The following is a 6,644-nucleotide window of genomic DNA, read 5'->3' as shown; positions in this document are numbered from 1 at the left end:
ATATAATCTTTCATATTTAAAAAAATATTCAGGTACTATTTATAAAATATTAATTAAAAGACGTAGTAATTGTCTAGATTAGTAAAATCCATTATCGGTAAGTGTACTCATACAAATGGCCATTTGATTAAAGTTCCTTTATAGAAATGTCCTAGTTCAAAAGAAACGAAAATTATATTTATATTTCTCCTTTAATATCACAAAACGTTAACATTTCTATTTTGGAATAGAAAAACTTCGGGAATTATGCAAAGAAGCTGCCAATTTTGGTGTCAGAAAATAATAAAATTCATCATCTTTTGAGACTTAACCTGAGAAATTTAAATTAAAGAATAGCTTGATATCTTTTCCAGTGGGTAATTGTTTGATATTGATATTTTCGTTTCATTGATTTTAAATAAATTGGTATTGACATCGGTTAATTTACGATATTGTCCAATTGATCATCATTAATCGTTTAAATAATTTCAATTAAACGGTTCAAAACCTTCAGGAAAAGCTTAGTTTTATAATGCATAAAATTCTAATTTTAAAGTAATAAATTAATTTATCGTAGGTAGTTAGTAAAAGCTATAGCAACTTAACAGGGAGAGACCACGCCTTTTTTAAGACTTCTCCCAATGAAAGGTGACAATGTAAAATTTATAAATAGACTCGAGACACTTTTACAGATCATTGGTCGGATTGTGATTTTTATGGTTTGAAAAAGGACGGTACTTTTCTTAATTATTTGCATTTATAATGAGCATTCCGGTGGCCCTCCAGCGCCATCTAGTTTTCAAAAACGACGGATTTAAGAGGCGAACTTCCACCTTAAAGGGACACTATTGGCAAAAATTAAGTATTTTTATTCTGATTCCGTATGTTAAAATATGCCGCCTTGAATTTTTTCTGATTTTTTGAAGCGCTATTTATAGTATTAAACAATATTTGAAGTTTTGTATCCAAAACATGCATTTGAATTTTGATAAAGCGACCTACCGGCCAATCAGCGCCCGCGATTTATAAGAGTCAACCCGCAAAGGTTTTCTCGGGCGAGTCTCATTTGCGTCGTCTGCATTATGTTCAGAAATATGTAATCTACTTTTTAACACTCGAAAGAAAGACGCGTTTTCGTTCGTTTAACGATAAGCGGATTAGAAACTTTAGTAATTAGCAGGTTTATGCTTTTATACGTTACACTTAAACTCAAATTACTCTCGTAATCTTATATTGAAATGTGGCGGGTCGTATTTTGTTGTATATCTTCAGTGTCTAGTTATAGCCTTTGGAATGGGAATATCTGTGTACTTATTATTGTTACTATTATTTTTTGTGATCTTCGAGATGGAAAAAATTAAAAACCCATCTTTTACACCTCAGCAGAGTCAAGCTGCAACACAATTACTATCCTCCTCAAACTTTAGCAGACGACGGGCCCCGCGGAGTCACTGGTAACGAGCCCACTCTGAAAAAATACTTATTTCCCGCCCTGCTTTTCCTGTTTGAAGCAGACAACATACCACTTATTATTTTCTAACCCTCACGGGATTGGCTGATTTGGCTCTATCCCTAAAGAGGTTTTTATTGGCCGGTAGGTAAGTGCGCTAAAATCGAGACCCATTGCTAAGCCTAACAAATTTTAAAAAATTTAATTTTCATTGAAAAAATTGTTTGAAAAATCAGAAAAAAGTTTGAGGCTTCATATTTAATTGAAACGAACCAGGAAAAAATAAAACATGGCATTAAGATTTTCAGCTGAGAGTCTCCCTTTAAGGGGAACAGATTCTATATAATTTCATACGTGAAAATCTAAGCTCCGTTTATCTCGAAACGCCGCATTTATACCCGTTTTTGTTGTAAAATTTCTAATCATAACAAATGTTTGAACTACGCAATTAAAACCAAATTTCTCATATCGATTAAACTTAATTTCAAATTGCAATACAAAAATAATTTCTAATTTCTGGCCCTTTGTGGGTTTGAAAAAGTGCCGCGGATTGTGTATAAATGCAGTTTTTTAAGGACTGCGAAGCAAAACTCGTTTTTGTATAATATTATTTTTCGCTATGTACTATAGAGGGGGTACCATGTTGTTATTTACTAAAATAATGGTCCAAAAAGTAAAAAATTGGTCTTATGGACAACTTTGTGTCACTTTTTACAATTACGTTGTATATATTGTGCAAAATATTCACGAAAATTTATTGAGAACCTGGAAAATTAGGGAAATGTTATTCCGAAACTTTGCATTAATACCTAGTTAAGATTCGATAAGTTTTATTTTTATCGATTTCAACGAAACATGGCTCTGTAAATAATAAAAGTAAATTTAATAGCTTACAGAAGCAGAAACTAAAGGACATATTCTTTTATGGATATTAATTACTATATATATATATATATAATAATTATAACGTTATTAGGATTGAGAAGGCGACTATTAACTTTCGGCACGTACCATACCAGGACTCTAAATATAAACGTTTCCATGCATATCTAAGTTTGTTATTCTCTTTTTGTATACAAAATGACCCAAATAACAGTTAATATGCTAAAAACACAACAACAGACTATTATTATTATAATCCAACTTCAGTCAACTTTTCAATAAAATAACTAATGTTACTTTTAGTAACTATTTGATTCGTGGAATTGCATAAGAATTACTTTGATACTGGCATACCGGGCCTATTTTGGAAACACATGAGCGTTTGTTTATGTGCAAATGTGATTTGTTGCGCTTATGGAATCTCTCCAAATAACGCATAACTATCTCTTCTATATGAGTAGTACCTATTTGAGAGTTCAACATAATTGCCGCCGTTGCCGCCGATGCCGCCGTTGCCGCCAATGTCGCTGTTGCCGCCGTTATCGCTGAAGTCGCTTCAATCTCCCCTCCGACGCCAGATATTTCATGCGCGCCTTATCTTTATTGACTTTGATAAGGGAAAACATATGTTAGGCTTAAGACTGAGCGTCATATTTCCACAACTTCACCTGAAACTAGAATTCATTACATCATTATTTTGTGGCACCCGATATTTGTGGGCACCTTATCGACTTTGACAATGCGGTGGGGGAAATACGTATGGAAAAATACTCTACCAATGGGGTAAATAAGTGTGGGGAATTCTTCATTTTCAATGGCGTCTTCTTATTTTTAAATCAATACGTTACACTTATCTGTCTTAAAAATATCTGGGTATATTGGCTCGAATTTCTTGAATATGACGCTGGAACCGTTATCTTAAATAGTATCCCAACACCTGCTTCAAATAGCGTATCATTGACGTAAGCCAAAACAGAGACGTTGAATACACTGTGTTTGACCTAAAATATTTTAATGGAATACACTATGTTAGGCTTAACATTTTTAACGAAGTAGGCGGGAAATATGAACGGAAAAAAGAGTGTACGGTTTTCGGATACGACGGTGTACGTGATTCCTCAAGAGGACAGGGTGAACCATGAGTTTCGTAAACCTAAATGGTTTAGAATGCAATTAAAGTGTAAATACGAATACATATTATCTCCGATATTGGAGTTGAAAATTGAACTTTTCGCTAACCCTTGTCTTACATGTGACTCGGGGCTTTCTACGTCACGTTGACTTTCGACAACGTGGTGGAAGGGGGAAATTATATATGTTAGGCTTAAAGATTAAGCGTCATTGACTTTAGCCGCCCGGTTGCCGCCTACCGCCAGGGTGCCACATTCAAACTTGACGCCCAGTTGTCGCATACCGCCAGGGTGTCACTTTCAAACGGGAATTGTCCTGAAATCTCATGATGGCGGGAAATTGATGTGATAAGGAGGTAAAATTTGCGTGATAAGGAGGGAAAATTGGCGTGATAAGGAGGGAAAATTGGCGTGATAGGGAGGAAAAATTGGCGTGTAATTTTAAGATAACGCCACTGAATTCCCGTTGGCGTACCTTATCATATTTTCCGAGGGCAATGTTAAATCTATACTTTCACTGATAATAGGTCCTTTGATAGGGATGTTATCTTACTCTTACATGTTAGGCTTAACACTAGGTGCCATATTAACTTTCGATGATGTGTTTCCTTCGTATATTTCTAAAGTAAACATGAGTAGACTATAAAAAGACCCCCAAAGATCAGAAAACATTTTATTTTGTTCCTGACTCCAGTCTTGAATGTTCTCGAGCTATTATCCTGAACTTTTACCGATAAAAGTATCTGCAAAGGGTGAGATTTTTTCTTTCTTTCACAAGTCTCGTGAAGAGATATATTTAAGGTTCAGTTTTAGTAAACTTAAATTGTAAGAATGTTTGAGTGTAACGTTTGCAAGAGTCAGTATGCAAGGAATAAGGATCTCATGAGACATAATCGTGAAAAACATGAGGGAATTAAATTCTCTTGTGATGACTGCACACAGAATAAAAATGCTGTAAAATAAACACTATGGTAATGGCAATAGCGTATGCCATCAAGATGATGTTAATTTAATTGCGCATCCTCCCTGTTTTTAATACCGTCAACAATACTGTTTTCTAAACAGTGGAACTAACAGTTTTAAGTATTAATTGTTCGTGTATTCAGGGTCGTTTGTAGCTTTTAAAATAACCGCTTCAGAGGTTGTTTCAAAGACAGTCTTAACCGTTGAATATATTGTAGGGGTCAATGAAAAAACCAGCACTATATGCTGTTTTATTATCAATAAATCACAGTTACATAAAATGTCTGCTGCTGTAAAACTAAGAGCAAAATATGTGGTTTTAAACTCACTAAGCACTGTGGATTAAAACGTGGTTTGCTGTGAAAATCTAAACACATCATGCTGTTTCAAACCGCTTATGGTACACTAAAAAATAGGGTTGCTGTAAAAATAACAGCTCTTAGAACAGTTATAAATCCCGGAGCTTATTTTGATAAAGACGCTCTTTGCTGTTAAACTAAAAGCACTCAAACCTTTATTAAAAACATTAAGCTCTGTTGGTTAAGATGCAACTTGTCATTTATATAACACGACTAGCTGTTTTTAACAGACTGTCCATTAGGGCAGATTTATACTGGTTGCTGTTATAAACTCTAAGAAAATGCGGTGTGCTTTAACACCTTTAAAAGTAGTTTATATGGGTCCAAATTTGACACCATTACAAGTGTTCATTTACACCCCAGAAAGGGTTTAATAACACTTATTTGAGCAATTAGTGTCAAAGATAAAATGGTGCTACAGAGTTTCAGTGTAACACCATTTTAACTCTTATATCGAAATAAAAGTTAATTTTTACTCCCTTATGAGTGTTGTGAAATTCCTTAAAGGGTACAGCATAACACCTTTCCGAGTTTAAATAACGCTTTCTGAGTGTCGCATGACACCTTCCTGAGTGGTTGATTTGTCAGCAAATGGCGCTATATGCTTAGCAAGGTTCAACCTTGAGAGAACATAAGAGGACAGTTCTAACAAACAAGGGTAGTTCTCGCATTAATGTGAAACTACATAAAAAGTTGGCCACTTGATCGACTTCAAATCCAGCTTGAAACTGCATGGTAAGTTGGTCATTTTCACCGACGAAATAACTTCTGAAAAAGGCAGAAAGTTATAAATTAATATAAAAGCATCGGGTATTAAATTGGTTTTGGAGGCCCTAATATCCCAGCAGTATATACAGACGTATTCGTTAAATTTAATAATCTCTTTTCACGGAGAGTTTTTCGAGCACCAGAAACGCGTTTGACCTAATCTACTCTACAATATTTAAAGAAAAGAAAACCCATGGAAATGCGAGAACTTGGAACAGTTTGACACTAACGACGTTTTTGAAGCGGAAATTTCTCTAACTGTATAACTAAAGTCGACGATTTAGAAGTTAGTGTACGGATTATTTTGAGGGGGCTAACTTTGGGGGCGCTATAGCCCCCATAAAAAGCCTAGCGACGCCACTCCAAGAGTGTCGCATAACGCTTTTAAGAGTGTCGCATAACGCTTTTAAGAATGTCGCCTAACACGTTTTGTACATTTTCGGTCAATTTTAGAAATAAGTAGGTTGAAATTTTAATGAAGAAGAGATTGCAAAGTTAAAAAACTTGGTTTTAAAATTAGCAATTCACTGACTTTCCAAAATATTTTTATTTTCGGGGCGACTAATCTGCAGGTCCTCTGAATGTCTGAAATGCAGTCCACGGTAGGAAACCTACTATTTGTAGTATGCAGGTTCGGTTCACATTTACAAATATAAGAAAGCAATTCTAAAATTCATTGCCCAACATACAGTCGAAAAAAAATAGAGTTTCAACTCTGAAATCTTTTGACTAAAATGCAGTGCTCTGAAATGCAGTCCGCGAAAATTATTATATAAACTCTGAAATCTTTTGACTAAAACGCAGTACTCTGAAATGCAGTCCTCGAAAATGATTAATTTCAACTCTGAAATCGGTTGACTAAAATGCAGTACTCTGAAATGCAGTCCACGAAAATAATAAATTTCAACTCTGAAATCGGTTGACTAAAATACAGTACTCTGAAATGCAGTCCTAAAAAATCCGAATTTCAACTCTGAAATCTTTTGACTAAAACGCAGTACTCTGAAATGCAGTCCTCGAAAACTATTAATTTCAACTCTGAAATCTCTTGACTAAAATGCAGTATTCTGAAATGCAGTCCTCGAATATAATTAATTTGAACTCTGAAATCGA

At 34.7% G+C, this 6,644-nt stretch overlaps 1 long non-coding RNA gene across 1 annotated transcript; it reads right to left on the bottom strand.

The window, feature by feature from the left end:
* Window positions 1-2,633: 2,633 nt before the first annotated feature.
* On the bottom strand, window positions 2,634-3,530 carry LOC149713609 (uncharacterized). The gene is made up of 3 exons (XR_016369302.1): window positions 3,399-3,530; window positions 3,088-3,312; window positions 2,634-2,985 (listed from the first exon to the last, which is right to left on the bottom strand). It is a non-coding gene; the product is annotated as an uncharacterized LOC149713609 (long non-coding RNA).
* Between the last annotated feature and the right edge of the window lie 3,114 nt (window positions 3,531-6,644).

The sequence above is a fragment of the Phalangium opilio genome, unplaced genomic scaffold (genome assembly GCF_054372755.1).
Source record: "Phalangium opilio isolate 3A_F unplaced genomic scaffold, DU_Popi_V2 ptg000009l_1, whole genome shotgun sequence".
Lineage (NCBI taxonomy): Eukaryota > Metazoa > Arthropoda > Arachnida > Opiliones > Phalangiidae > Phalangium > Phalangium opilio.
The sequence above is the reverse complement of the archived record's forward strand: the minus strand, read 5'-3'. Positions and strand labels throughout refer to the sequence as shown.